This window comes from Biomphalaria glabrata, chromosome 3 (assembly GCF_947242115.1).
Source record: "Biomphalaria glabrata chromosome 3, xgBioGlab47.1, whole genome shotgun sequence".
Lineage (NCBI taxonomy): Eukaryota > Metazoa > Mollusca > Gastropoda > Planorbidae > Biomphalaria > Biomphalaria glabrata.
In genome coordinates, this window is record NC_074713.1 from 55,545,463 (window position 1) to 55,560,027 (window position 14,565).

A 14,565-nucleotide genomic window follows, 5' to 3' on the forward strand; every position below is an offset into this window, starting at 1 on the left:
CGTTAAGTGTTCGCTGACCAACAAGTAGACATGGCGGACATTCTGTGGTCAAGTGTGGCAGACCTTCCATTGTCCACAAATAGTCTAATCTTTTATCCTGGGACAGAATTATGGTGCAGTTTGATCTCTCCCTCTTTTTTTCTTATTCTTTTGCTTTTCTTTTTACATATTTTTCTAATTCATCTCCCCTCCCCCCCCCCTCTCTTTCTCTACCTCGCTCTCTTGCTCGTACTTTCAAAGCTTGCAGAAGGCGCCTACTGGACAGGGGCAGACAACTTTTTGATTTGATTGCTATCACACATAATCTCCCCTTCTCTCGTCCCTGTCCCCGCCATCTCTCGCCCGCCCCCGCTACTGTCCTTCCAGACTCACTGCGGATCGATAGTCAGCTCATTACCTATTCTTGGCGCCTTCCACCCCAGCACGCGGGGCTAGCACGCGCTTCCACGGGCACGTCCTCGTGGTGCTACAGAAGCCGCCATGGAAGCACGCACACATCTGTAGACATTGTCCTCGTCACACACACGCTCTCTCACATACACACACTCACACACACACACACAGATCGGTCCGCCATCCTTGAGTATTGATATCTGAATGCCAGAACAAACACAAGGCTAGAGAGTGAGAGAGGGACGCAAAGAGGAAGAGAGGAGCATATGAGAGCCCGAGAGAGACACAGAGAGAGAGAGACACACACACACAGAGAGGGAGGTAACCCATGTAAATTACAATAAAATATAAAAGGGTAAGCCCTAATAAATACAGAGTTGGTCGATTGCCTCCCTCGCCCCGGGGACACTTCTCCCTCCTCTCAAACTCTGGAGCTGTGAACGCTTCATACCTCCTCCGTCTATCCCTCCCACTACCCTATGCATCCCCCCCTCCCCCTTTTGCCTCTCTTGGACGCTCGGAATGTGGCGTCACACGGCAAGATGGCGTCTTGTTGAACAGCTTTCCGGATCTGTTGCACCGTCCCGTAAACTATTGGACTGTGCGTGCGTGTGTGCGCGCGCGACCCGGTCCCTGACCACCATATTCCAGCTCTGGCGGGGGATGCTTCAGGGCACATAACTTCGTCAGGTCTAGTTAGCACATTGCTTACCGACACTCACACTACAATTCGTGTGTTCAAATCCTTTTTTTTTTCTTATACTATATATGTGATTCTTGGACTATATCTTCATTTTTAAAAGTTTGTATTCAATCTTCCGCCATATTTATTTTACATGTTTACACATAATGAGAGCACTGGTCTTATTTTATGTCTGTGTAATTACATTTGTATAAAATATATAAATCTGGTAATATTTCGGGTCATTTTCTTTTTTGTTACAGTTTCTTGTGTGAAAAACCCAAGTTTCATATCGCGTGGAAGAGAAATCTAATTACACACATTTGAACGTCATTTGTGATTCTGGGTTTTTGTTTATTGACAGTCAATTGATAATTTTACTATCAACCCAACAGTAAGAAACGAATCAAGTAAGTTTTTTTTTTCATCTTTTAGTTTTTTTTTTCTTTCTTTTCAGATCACATTAGATCAGTGGCGTAGCTAGAAATTTGCCATCATTAAGGGGCCCGGGGGCTTGAATTCTTTCGGGGTCCCAGCGTTTTGCGTAATATTTAATATATAATGTAAAAAAAAACCCACTCATTTGAACCCCCCCCCCCCACTCAGATGGGGGCTCGGGGGGAATTTTCAAATTCTCCCCCTCCCTCTCCCCCCCCCCCCTAGCTACGCCTCTGCATTAGATGTGTGTTGTATGAATGTACTTGTATTAAGATCACCTCTAAACGATGTCTGATGCACGGATGTAGTAAGATCACCCCCAAAAGATGGGTGATGTATTCTTTTTAGGATCACCCCATAATGATGTGTGGTGAATTGGTGTATCTGGATGACATGTGTGTTGTATGGGTGTATTTGTATTTAGATCACCTCCATAAGATAGGATGTGTGTTGTAGGGATGTTTTGTATTAGAACCACCATTAGTTCATTTAGAATTGCATTTGTTTTATGACCTCATCTCTCTAATTTGAAATGTATCTCTATACAACTCTTTTTTTTTTTAAATATATTTCACCCACTTTTCACTTCTACATGCCACCAAGTTCACAGACTTGTTCAGTTTAAAAATCTTAGTTTAGGGCCTTGAAATTTTGGACATCTTTTTTTTTAGCATTTAGATTTGGTGCATTCTTTGGTTTGAGGGACTCAGTTTGGAGATCTAGGTTAGAAGTTCTATCTTGGGGGTTTTCTGTTTAGGGGGACTCAAGTACTCTGGGACATCTAATTTTGAGCATTTACTTTAAGCTATACGTGCCACCAAGTTCACATACTTTTTTTTTTGAGTTTAGAAATCTTAGTTTAGGGCCTTGAAATTAAACCCTTCTTCTTCTTCCTCGTTCTCATTGTTATGTTGGAGCGTTCAGATGACTAGACCAATACATGATGTGAACTGCGCAGTGGTTTCCAAATCAGGGAGCTCTCCATATAGTTTTCTTTCTATTGGGGTGATTTGGGGCCAGTGTCTTATACGGGCCTCTTGGTAAAGAGAGCAGTTTTGGAGGACGTGGTCGGCATTCTCTGGTGATACTCCACATGGGCAGATTTCACTGGTTCCAATTTTGAGCTTCCGGTACATTAAACCCTTGATTTGGGACATCTTTTTTTTTTTAGCATTTAGATTTGGTGCATTCTTCGGTTTGAGGGACTCAGTTTGGAGATCTAGGTTAGAAGTTCTACCTTGGGGTATTCAGTTTGGGTGGTGGGGGGCCCTCAAGCACTCTCGGACATCTAATTTTAAGCATTTAGTTTAAGGTATCCATCTGGTGCATTGAGCACAGGACAATTAAAGGTTTCACTTTCCTTTTTGAAAACTATCGATCTTTAAATAGTAACTATTTTATTTAAAACTCTAGACACCAAAAATATGATGGTTCTGAACGAGGCTTAGGTCTAAATTTGGCCCTTAAAAAAAAATCGCGGGTGGCTCTCTGGTGCTCAGCAGACTGATGTCCACATGACCGTGTAGGCGTAACACCAAATAGACAAACACTGGAACACCAAACAATACAGACAATAAGACAATAAGTATAAACAAGTTAGAAGCTTTTATTAACTGACTTTATGTAAATAACTTCCAACCAAAAATTGATGAAGTATTCTCTGAAATAAATAAGTCTTGCTTTGATTTACAAAAATTGAAAGAAGCACAAAAGTTAATCTAAAATAATATTTACAGATTTTATTTTACTAATTAACAAATTTAAACAGATTCAGTTAAAAAAAACAACAACCTCGACTTCAATGTTTTCATATTAACAGGAAAATAAACGAAGTTTTTATTTATTTATAAACTTGAGTAATGGTGAAAAATAACAGACGGGAGAGCTGGAGGAGGGGGGAGGGGCATAACACAATACTTGTACTTAGTGAAGTGTGTATGTGCTGTGTGTTTGTTATTGTGTAGGTGTTTTGTGGGGGGGGGGGGAGGGGGGGAGAGAGGATATGCTTGACAAAAGTTAGACCCTTGATAAAATCACTCAACTTAAAAACACCTTACGATTCATTGTCATGGCAAAGGATTCAAAATTATGATGGTGGCCCCCCCCCCCCCCCACTAAGAAACAAGCCATCTTGCGTAAGAAAAATTTGAAAAGAAAAATTTTAAGTAAGTATCACATTAAACAACAGTGCCATGACAATCAATTCAGTTACAACTTGTTACAATAGTGCCATGACAATCAATTCAGTTACAACTTGTTACAATAGTGCCATGACAATCAATTCAGTTACAACTTGTTACAATAGTGCCATGACAATCAATTCAGTTACAACTTGTTACATTATTGCCTTTTAGTGTCTAGACACTCTGCTTCTGCCACTCTTAAAAGTAATTACTTTCTTGCACTGACCCCCGTGGGCCCACAAGTAGTTATGGGCCCCAGCAAGTCACGTGGTTGCTTCTCCACATTATTGATAAAATAAAAGAAAGAAGAAAATATTTCTCTGTTAATATTTCAATACATTGGTCAGTGAAAATGTCAATACATAGGTCAATACATAGGTAAAATCGTAGTTCAATATATAGGCCAATACATAGTTCAATACATAGTTCAATACATAGTTCAATACATAGGTCAATTTGTAGTTCAATACATAGATCAATACATAGGTCAATACAAAGGTCAATTCAATGACAATTCGTAGTTCAATACTTAGTTCAATACATAGATCAATACATAGATCAAAACATAGGTCAATACATAGGTAAATACATAGGTCATTTCATAGTTCAATACATAGGTTAATACATAAGTCAATTCGTAGTTCAATACATAGATCAATGCATAGTTCAATACATAGGTCAATACATAGGTCAATACATATCAATATATAGATCAATACATAGGTCAATACATAGGTTAATACATAGGTTAATACATATCAATATATAGATCAATACATAGTTCAATACATAGGTCAATACATAGGTCAATACATATCAATACATAGATCAATACATAGGTCAATACATAGGTTAATACATAGGTTAATACATAGGTCAATTTGTAGTTCAATACATAGGTCAATACATAGGTCAATACATATCAATACATAGATCAATACAAAGGTCAATACATAGGTCAATACATAGGTCAATTTGTAGTTCAATACATAGATCATTACATAGGTCAATACATAGGTCAATTCAATGACAATTCGTAGTTCAATACTTAGTTCAATACATAGATCAATACATAGATCAATACATAGATCAATACATAGGTCAATACATAGGTAAATACATAGGTCAATTCTTAGTTCAATACATAGGTTAATACATAAGTCAATTCGTAGTGCAATACATAGATCAATACATAGTTCAATACATAGGTCAATACATAGGTCAATACATATCAATACATAGATCAATACATAGGTCAATACATAGGTTAATACATAGGTTAATACATAGGTCAATTTGTAGTTCAATACATAGGTCAATACATAGGTCAATACATATCAATACATAGATCAATACAAAGGTCAATACATAGGTCAATACATAGGTCAATTTGTAGTTCAATACATAGATCATTACATAGGTCAATACATAGGTCAATTCAATGACAATTCGTAGTTCAATACTTAGTTCAATACATAGATCAATACATAGATCAATACATAGATCAATACATAGGTCAATACATAGGTAAATACATAGGTCAATTCATAGTTCAATACATAGGTTAATACATAAGTCAATTCGTAGTACAATACATAGATCAATACATAGTTCAATACATAGGTCAATACATAGGTCAATACATATCAATACATAGATCAATACATAGGTCAATACATAGGTTAATAAATAGGTTAATACATAGGTCAATTTGTAGTTCAATACATAGGTCAATACATAGTTCAATACATAGGTCAATTAGTAGTTCAATACATAGGTCAATACATAGTTCAATACATAGGTCAATTTGTAGTTCAATACATAGGTCAATACATAGGTCAATACATAGGTCAATACATAGGTCAATAAATGTTTGTATATGCTTTACCTGTTTCTGATGTTCCATCAGATTCTGAAGATAATCTACCTCCTAGCCCAAACCTTCCTCAAAACGACGGGGAATAGCAGCGGGCAGGGTTTTAACCCGGGACCACCAAACGACAGCCCTGAGCGCATGCCACCCAGTTTGCTAAATATAAATGTTTGCACCATGTTTAACATTCAGTTAAAAATTATTTTTTTTTCGCTAATCCAGTCGTCCTATTGTTGCTTTTCAAATAACTTTTGTCAATGGTATCTAACGTCATGTCAAGAACGACAGATTTTGGATATGGCTGGTTTCTGGTAACATTTTGATGCTTTTTTGTACCATGTAGATCAGCGGTTCTTAACCTTTTAAGCTCGGCGACCCCTTTTTACAATCCCCCACTCTGCCGCGACCTCCCCCCCCCCGCTCACACACACAGCAATAGAAGAATAGACTTTTTCGATGGTCTTTGGCGACCCCTGGCAAATCGTCAATCGACCCCCGAGGGGGTCGCGATCCACAGGTTGAGAACCCCTGATGTAGATCTAATTCAGAAATTTTATTGTGATAAAAATTAAAGTAACACTGCAGTGAAACCTAAACCAAGGGTTTTAGCTAGACCGACACACGAACTGACGAAAGAGACTAAAACAATAACACACTAAATCAATGCTGTGAACACTTTCTCAGGACTTGACCCAAAAGCATAAACCAGCATCAACGATGTCACATTTACAGAACAGTATAAAGTGTAGTTATACCTGTTGTGCACTTTTAATAGTTTGTTTGCTCAGTTTCAAGACAGAAAATTAAGTAAATCAAAATAGCCCAAGTTCGTTTTGTTTCATTTCTAGCAAGTAATAAAAACAATTTTAAAAAAAAATCAATTCCTAGTGTTGACGGTGGTCAATAATTTCTAATTTCTATTTATATCTTGCTCTATTAGTGTGAGGAGTCTTCCCAGAGAGCTTTGCGCAATTAAGTTGTTCTATTAACAATCCATATAATACAGGGGCGTTTACCTTTACCTATCCCTTAGTCTGTTGGACCGTTGGGGCACCAGGCAAGATTTGTCGACCGTCTTTCTCCATTCCTCCCTTTTTTTTTTGCATTGTTTAGAACCTTTCTCAATGGCAGGCCTGTCCATTCTTTAATGTTGTCCTCCCATCGCTTTTTCTGTCTGCCTCTTCTTCTTTTCCCTGGCACTGTTCCCTGAAGGAAGGTCTTTGCGAGCCCCGTAGATCTTGTAATGTGGCCAAAGGTTTTAAGCTTACAGGGGCGTATTGGTTGTTAAAATCGGCCCTGGCTTTTCTATACAATTCGGCCCGCAAATTGTATATCATATGATGGACATGCATTTCTAGGTCTACCTGTCCTCAAAATCATTCTGTTAAGTTTGATAACGTATCGATAACTGAACGCATGCATACAATGAACTCTGTATCTTATATAAGAAATACAGTAGGTCTAATGTTGCTTTTTTAATCGCTAAAAGTGTGGGCCCTAAAAGAATGACGCCTGTTAGTAGCACTGTCTACCTATTACATTATTTTGGAAAATGTGTTTGATAAACATCACACTGTAGAGTCTGTAAAATATTTTTTTTTAAAAAGGCCCCTTTTACAAGAGAATAATATAAAACCTTTAATAATTTCATACTTTGTATAGTGGCATTCATGAGTGTCTTTAAGTGGCCCTACCGTCCAATTTGGGTACCGGCCCACCGGACATTCGCCCGAATAGCCAGCCCGCCCCTGAACTAATAATCTCTGCCTAAGACGGTGCGTGAAATGTTTATAAATTATGAAAACATTATGGCTTTTATATAGCGCTACTTTCATGCTTAAAGCATGCTCAGAGCGCTTTGGTCCGATCTCAGTTGTGGAGGGGATATCTAGGAGGGGGTATCCAGGAGAAGGTTTATCCGTGCTGCCTTCAGGCGCTCAGTAACCACAACTCTGCCCGAGTCGGGTGTCGAACCTCGAGCCCCCTTCAAGCCAAGTTCAAACGCACTTAGCCTCTCGACCACGCTTTAATTATGTATTCACCTCTTTACTGAATATAAATAAAAAATTTGAGTTTAGCGGGGTCATTTCCGTTGAAGTCGTGTTTCAAAAAACATACCAGCTGAATCCAAATTTGAACTCTTTCTCTCCGTAATTATTTACCACCTTCTGGTGGAATCAACGCTGGTATCGTCAGTTAGGAGAGAAAGAGTTAAGATAACGATGAATTGAAAACGTATAACGGTTAAACCAGAGTTTTCACTGAAAGGCAAAGTAGGTAGTTAATTCCTCCCCCCCCCCTAAGACATACAGAAAACGAAAATACAGAAGGGGTTTAGATTCAGAGTTGTCCTTCTCGTAGGTGGGTAGGCAGCCAAGGCTAACGAGCACCTCTTGGCCTTATGTCAGTGATAACAGTTCTGCCGGACCCAATGTCTGAACCAGGAGTCTGGCTAGTTGTCAAAGGAAGCATTTTATACGTAGTGCAGTGCTCATATCCATTACCACTTCCGGTAATGACAACATTTCAACCTTACGAAACCGTTAGATCGTCTAAGAGCTGAGCCGAAGGCTCTTCGAGCTCTAAGTTTTGAAAAAAAAAACCTGTTTGAGCGTCAAACAGTAAAAAAAAAAAAATCTGCGTGAACCACTGTTCTGTCTGGAAAAGACCCAAGTCAATGCCTATGTAAAGCATTGCTATTTCCGATGCAATCCTGCACCCCGGGCGTATGGGCTAGACATGGCCTAAGGCCGAGTGCACCGGGGACCTCCGCCATTTTCCTATGTTGTACCAAGCTAACCGTGGAGGACTCGCCACTAGTGTAAACGGCCCCTTGAGGAACGGCGCATGGATTATCGACAGGGCCGTGAGGGCTCTTTTTCAACTCCGCTCCGTGCAATGGATAAACTCTCGCCTACCTGTGGACACCCCAACGGGAGTTTTGTTTTGCTATTCATTTAGCCTAACCACTTCCTCTAATGGTCGTTTCCACACCAGCGCCACGTTGAGGCAGAGTAGCGTGCTCGCGCCTTACGAAACCTGAAAGCAGAGTTGTTTATCTATGACGGAGACACTATAAATAGCTAGCTTTTTAGTATATTCGGTGTACAGAACACAGGAAGTGTTGATAATCTAGTTGTTTTTTTTTTTTCAAAGTTATCCTACGAGTTATGTGTACTTTTTAGCACAGCAGAATTGAAATCGCTGAGCTCTTCCGTTTGTTGATCAATGTTTTTTTTATTTAGTTGTGAACTTTGAACTTCAGTTTAGCGTCCTTGACTTTGTTTACTGTATTGTGAAATGCAATTAATCTCTAGATTACGTTATCTCTAGTCTAGCTATAGTTTCTGGCAGATTGTGTTTCAACATTTTAAAACTTCTGATGGTATGTTATCAATTCCAGGCGACTTGCCACCTTGAAGTGATCTTATTGCTTCCTCTACTTCGAATTGTAGTGTTGGAGCCCCGCCAAGGTCTGTGTTGTCCCAAGGTGTTTTCAGGGGCGTAACTAAGAATTTTCCATCGTTTGGTGGCCCGGGGGGGGGGCTGACCTCTTTGACCCTGCATTTTGCGTAATATTTAATTTTTACTGTAAAAACACTCCTTTGGGGCCCCTCCTCAAGTGGAGGCCAGGGGTGATTTTCAAATTCTCCCCCTTTTAAAAGTGTTTTAAAAGTTCTGATGGTATGTTATCAATTCCAGGCGACTTGCCACCTTGAAGTGATCTAATTGCTTACTCTACTTCTGACTGTAGTGTTGGAGCCCCGCCAAGGTCTCTGTTGTCCTAAGATGTTTTGTTGATTAGATTGTAATTGGGATTTATCTCAAAGTTTTACAGATCTTTGCAATATTCTGTCTACCTTCTAAGCCCGTCTGCTTCTAGAGTCAGAAGAGTTCCCTCATTGTTTTCAATCACTGTGGTTCTAGCTTGGCTTGTGTCGGTTAAAGCTTTTAATGTTTTGAATGCTTTTTTTTTTGCTATCGCCAAATTTCAATCTACTATCGAATATAGTGCGCTGGTCATTGATCCATTTTTCTTTTTTTTTGACTTCAGTTTCTAATTTGTACAGTTTCTAAACTAAAAACACATAGTAATAGTGCAATTGGAGGCACGGTGGCTGAGCGGTAAAGCGCTTAGCCTCCGAACCGAGGTCCCGGGTTCGAATCCTGTTGAAGACTGCTATTTTGATTTGGGGATCTTTGGGCGCCTCTAAGAGTCCACCCAGCTCTAATGGGAACCTGACATTAGTTGGAGAAAGTAAAGGCGGTTGGTCGTTGTGCTGGCCACATAACATCCTCGTTAACCGTGGGCCACAGAATCAGATGACCTTTACATCATCTGCCCTAAAGATCACAAGTTCTGAAAGGGGAACTTTAATTAGTGTTTCTTAAAGTCTCAAAACATGTTCTTCCGTCAAACTAGCGCGTGAAACTAATTGAACTCTCTAACCCAACTTTTCTTTACAAGTTTTATTACGAAGACAGCATCATAAATGACGAGATTTAAAAAACACAGATTGGACCCCATGATGGCCTGCTAGCGACAGTGAAAAAAAAAATCAAGCTTAAACGCTATGGCCATGTTACAAGGTCATCAGGGCTCGCAAAGACCTTTCTTCAGGGAACAGTTCCAGGAAAAAGAAAAATATGCAAGCAGAGAAAGCGATTGGAAGACAACCTAAAAGAATGGACAGGCCAATCATTGAGAGACGTTCTATCCAAGGCACAAGAAAGAGAAATGTAGAAAGCTGGTCAAAAGATCTTGAGTGGTGCCCCAACGGTTTAACTGACCAAGCCAGTGTTTCCCAAACTTTTGACCTATGTGTACCCACTGTATAATTTTTGTAATGCTGAGAACCCCTCGCCCCCTTCCCACCTCATTTTTAATTTATCAACAGAACATAATAAATGGGTATTTAAAAAAAAAATCAGCATAGTTACCACCTCCAAAGTCTTTCCGTACCGATAGGGGGTACGCGTACTCCACTTTGAGAAACACTGGACTAAGGGCAGGGCCGGCCTTAGGCCACTGCAGCCTATGCGGTCGCAGTGGGCCCCGCGCTTTCATAGGCCCCGCGCTAATTCTAAGTGTACATTATTAAGTTACACCATTATAACGTATATAAAATAACAGGGTTTTCGCGACCTCCTGATTTTCCAGGGCCTCCAGGAAATCTCATGAAATGGCAAAATATACGATAAAGTCCTGAACTTTTGTTGAATTTATTCAAATCTCCTGAAGAATAGACGAAATTGACATTTTGGGGTGACAATAAATAAAAAGTGGCATTGCGAGCTTTCATTTGATAAAAATTTACTGCAAAGACGAAAATAGGCCTATTTTCTAATTCAAAAAAAAAAATAATTTTGATAATATGCTTATCCCTACCCAGACTAGGCCCCGCGCGATCCGTTTCGCATAGGGCCCCGCAAATGCTAGGGCCGGCCCTGACTAAGGGATAGGTGAAAGTGAAGGGAACTAACCTTCTTTTTTTATTAAGAATATTTTCTAAACCAAACTGCCCTTACGCAATGTCTAAATTGGAATATCTTCTGCTCTGCATAATCTCTAACTCAAATTCTCCACAGTATGCATAATCTTTAAACTAAATTCTCTTACACTTGTTTTCCATCGCTGGCGGAAATATTAAGAGTTTCTCACTTATGATTTAGTGTCGACAGCAGTGGGAGTTGTTTGTAATAGCACAGCTCAAAAATTAGAAATACACTCATACTAAATGTGTCGTGTACTGTCAAGCCTTATCACGTGATCTGATAAATATTTACATTTATTAACTGGGTCAAGAAGCGTGACGAGGTAGCATCAAGGCCAAGGCCAGTATCAATAAAGCTTGTCACTAGAGAATCGAGGTAATATTTTGTTTTGCGGTAAATAGTAGACTATTTTCAATCCTCGAGATTAGAATCTTCACGGCAAATCAATTAGAAACATTAAGAGAAAAATGAAAACAAAAATGTTATAAAGTTTATTTTATTACTGACTTGACTTAGACTTTTACTGTAGAGACCTCGAGGGAACCAGCGTGGCCAGGCACAATGTAAAACTATCGTTTGTTGGTACCTTCAGATTATCAATGTAACTTTCTCCGGGCATCGCCCTTCTCTTATATTCTCATTATTTTATTCTTATATTCTTATTATCTGGCTGCGTGCTCTCGTGTGGCTAGTTAAATTGTTAACTTATAATTAAGATTTATGCAAGTGTATTGTATAGGTAGTGTTATGAAGCCCAAAAGTATCACGTATCACGTGACAGCCTTTATGGATTGCGTAATTTGTATAGAAGATATTGAGAACCACGTGGCAAAATCAGTGGCGTAGCTAGGGTGGGGGGAGGAGGGGGGGAATTTGAAAATCCCCCCGGGTCCCCACTTGAGGGGGGCCCCCAAATGAGTGTTTTTTTTACATTGAAAGTTTAATATTAAGTAACTGCAGGGGCCCCCAAAGAGGTCAAGCCCCCCGGGCCCCCAAACGATGAAAAATTCCTAGCCACGCCCCTGGGCAAAATGTTGTTTGTTTACAATTGGTGAATGAGGTCCATTCAAGCAGTTTTCTTAGCACTAGACAACGAATGTGGAGTTACTTTTTTTTCCCTTTCGCAACAAAGCGTCTCGCCTCTAAGTCAAATGTTGGCATATAATTTCGGTCACCTAATCTACTGGAGGTATGCCATATTGACTTTGACATTTACAAATGCAGATTATTAGTCACTAACCAATCGACATCCAAGACATTTTTAAAATGATTGACATCTTTGTCTTGAAGACTTTCAGACTAGCCATGCATCATTCGAGAGATCATACTTCTGCACAATCCATTGAAGTAGCGACGTTATGGCCCTTGGAACTGTTCGTATACAATCGTGACCTCCGTGACCCCCTATGTCGAAGGTGCCGATACAATGCGCCAAAAAAAAAAGAAACCTACTCTCTAAGAAATACTTACCCACTATAAATATTGCGTCACATCAAGACCAGTCGTCATAGAAGACCTGAACACTGACCCGCAACGTCACAACCTATGGGCAGTTTAGACCAATAGCTCGTTGCCAAGCCACAGGTCTTCAACTATGAAGGAACATCCAAAACATTTTACAAACATGTTCAAAAAATGTTACAGACTTCAGAGATGTTCATTTATAATGTATATGCAGCCCTCCAATCCCCAATTTTTTTTTATGCGGCCCTCGATGGGAAAAGGTTGCCCACTCCTTGTTTATGGAAAAGAGTTGATATCAAGAATCCTTTTGTTCGTTGTATAAGATAAAATTCAAGCCTGAATGTTCAAAAAATGTTACAGACTTCATAGATGTTCATTTATAATGTATATGCAGCCCTCCAATCCCCAATTTTTTTTTATGCGGCCCTCGATGGGAAAAGGTTGCCCACTCCTGGTTTATGGGAAAGAGGTGATATCAAGAATCCTACTGTTCGTTGTATAAGATAAAATTCAAGCCTGATTCTGATATCATCAAAATGTACAATCCATCCATCACTTGAGACACAGACGTGGAATTTTCGGTTTCCAGTTTTCTTTCATTTTGATCAATCGCCTATCTATGTATATAAGGATAGTGTGTTCTCGGCCAAGATATCCTAATGGACAGTCGAGTGGCAGTGGATCAATTGGCCATCCTTGTATTTGAAGACTGTATGATCTTGGTCAAGATATCCAACATGGCCTATCAAAACGATCAATATACAAGGCGTGCCTAAGCGGCCAGGAAATGTTTGGAATATTTTCCCGCTCGCTGTAACAGTAGCAGACGACAGAGGACGCTGCGAGTGTGAAACTCAAAATAAAAATCGTATCCCTTTAGAAGCGCAAGAAAAGAACGACAACTTTAGCTGGGGGAGATGATCACACAAAGGGGAGATACGTGAGAAGTGGGGACGTGATCAGTTGTTACTTGTTACGATATTAATAAACCACTATCTTACTAACAAGGTTACTGGCCTTTATTAGACTAGAGAACTGACACCTGAATATTATCAATTGGCACTTGTATGGAATTCTAGAAACAGACAATTGTGATAAAATTTTAGCAAAGCTGTCTTTTTAAAAAAATAAGTTTCGGATGTTCCTTCAGAAATGAAGATTACTTTTTCCTAGCCCAAACTTGCTGCAGGATGGCAGGCAATGGTAGGTTGAAGGTTCAAACCTGAGACCATCGTGAAGTCAGTCCGAAGCGCATACCACATACCAGGCAGTCATCCGCGTTAATGACATTTACACAACTGTTGTTTTTGTACCATTATAATAAAATTAGTATTAAATTTTAAAAAGTGACTATGATTGTTTTTATTAGAGATTTCTATACAAAGAGGCCAATTCCTAAATAGCAGTCTTTTTTTTTTTGTATTATATATTTTATCTTATAAGCCATATTATAATTTGTATGCACAAGCACTTAACCCTTAAAGTGCTGAGCTGTTATACAATGAGTGTATACAAAATGGAATTACAATTCTGATGATTAGAGGCTAAAGTACCACACGCGCTTTAAGGGTTAATTAATTAATCCAATATTTCTAAGTTTTTCGCCTTTAGCACAAAGTGTTAATATTTAGTTGGCAGCTGTGGTCTTTCAATATGGCGTACTAGACATTTCTCGCCTATTTATTTATTTTTCTATAGGATACCTCAGCTTTTTAGCTTTTGACTTCAGTTGTCGAGCAGTTTACATCTTAGGAATCCTTGGGCTTTTGCCTCTTTTCTTTGCCTCTTTTTTGGGCATTGACTCTTTTTTGGGGGCTTTGGCCTCTTTATTTTTTTTTAATTTTTTTTTTTTTTTACAAAAAGATGCATATTTTATTAGTAAGCGTACAAATTAAATAGTTACATTTAAAGCACAATGATTGCAAACATGGCAATGCAAATAGTTACATTTAGGTTGTCATAGTATTTTAACGTTTTAAATTGCTTTGTGTATGGGGTTATTTTTTTCAAATAGCATATAATGAATTTTTTTGAAA

The 14,565-nt window shown here is 39.1% G+C and overlaps 1 protein-coding gene across 3 annotated transcripts in view; it reads left to right on the top strand.

Moving 5' to 3' along the window:
- Window positions 1-1,040: 1,040 nt before the first annotated feature.
- LOC106065847 (sodium channel protein type 4 subunit alpha B-like) overlaps window positions 1,041-14,565 on the top strand; it is a 189,130-nt gene continuing 175,605 nt past the window's right edge. For all 3 annotated transcript variants that reach the window (XR_008776829.1, XM_056022745.1, XM_056022746.1), the window contains exons 1-2: window positions 1,041-1,195; window positions 1,339-1,485. The gene's annotated coding sequence lies outside the window, so the exon portion shown is untranslated. The remainder of the gene's footprint in view (window positions 1,196-1,338; window positions 1,486-14,565) is intronic.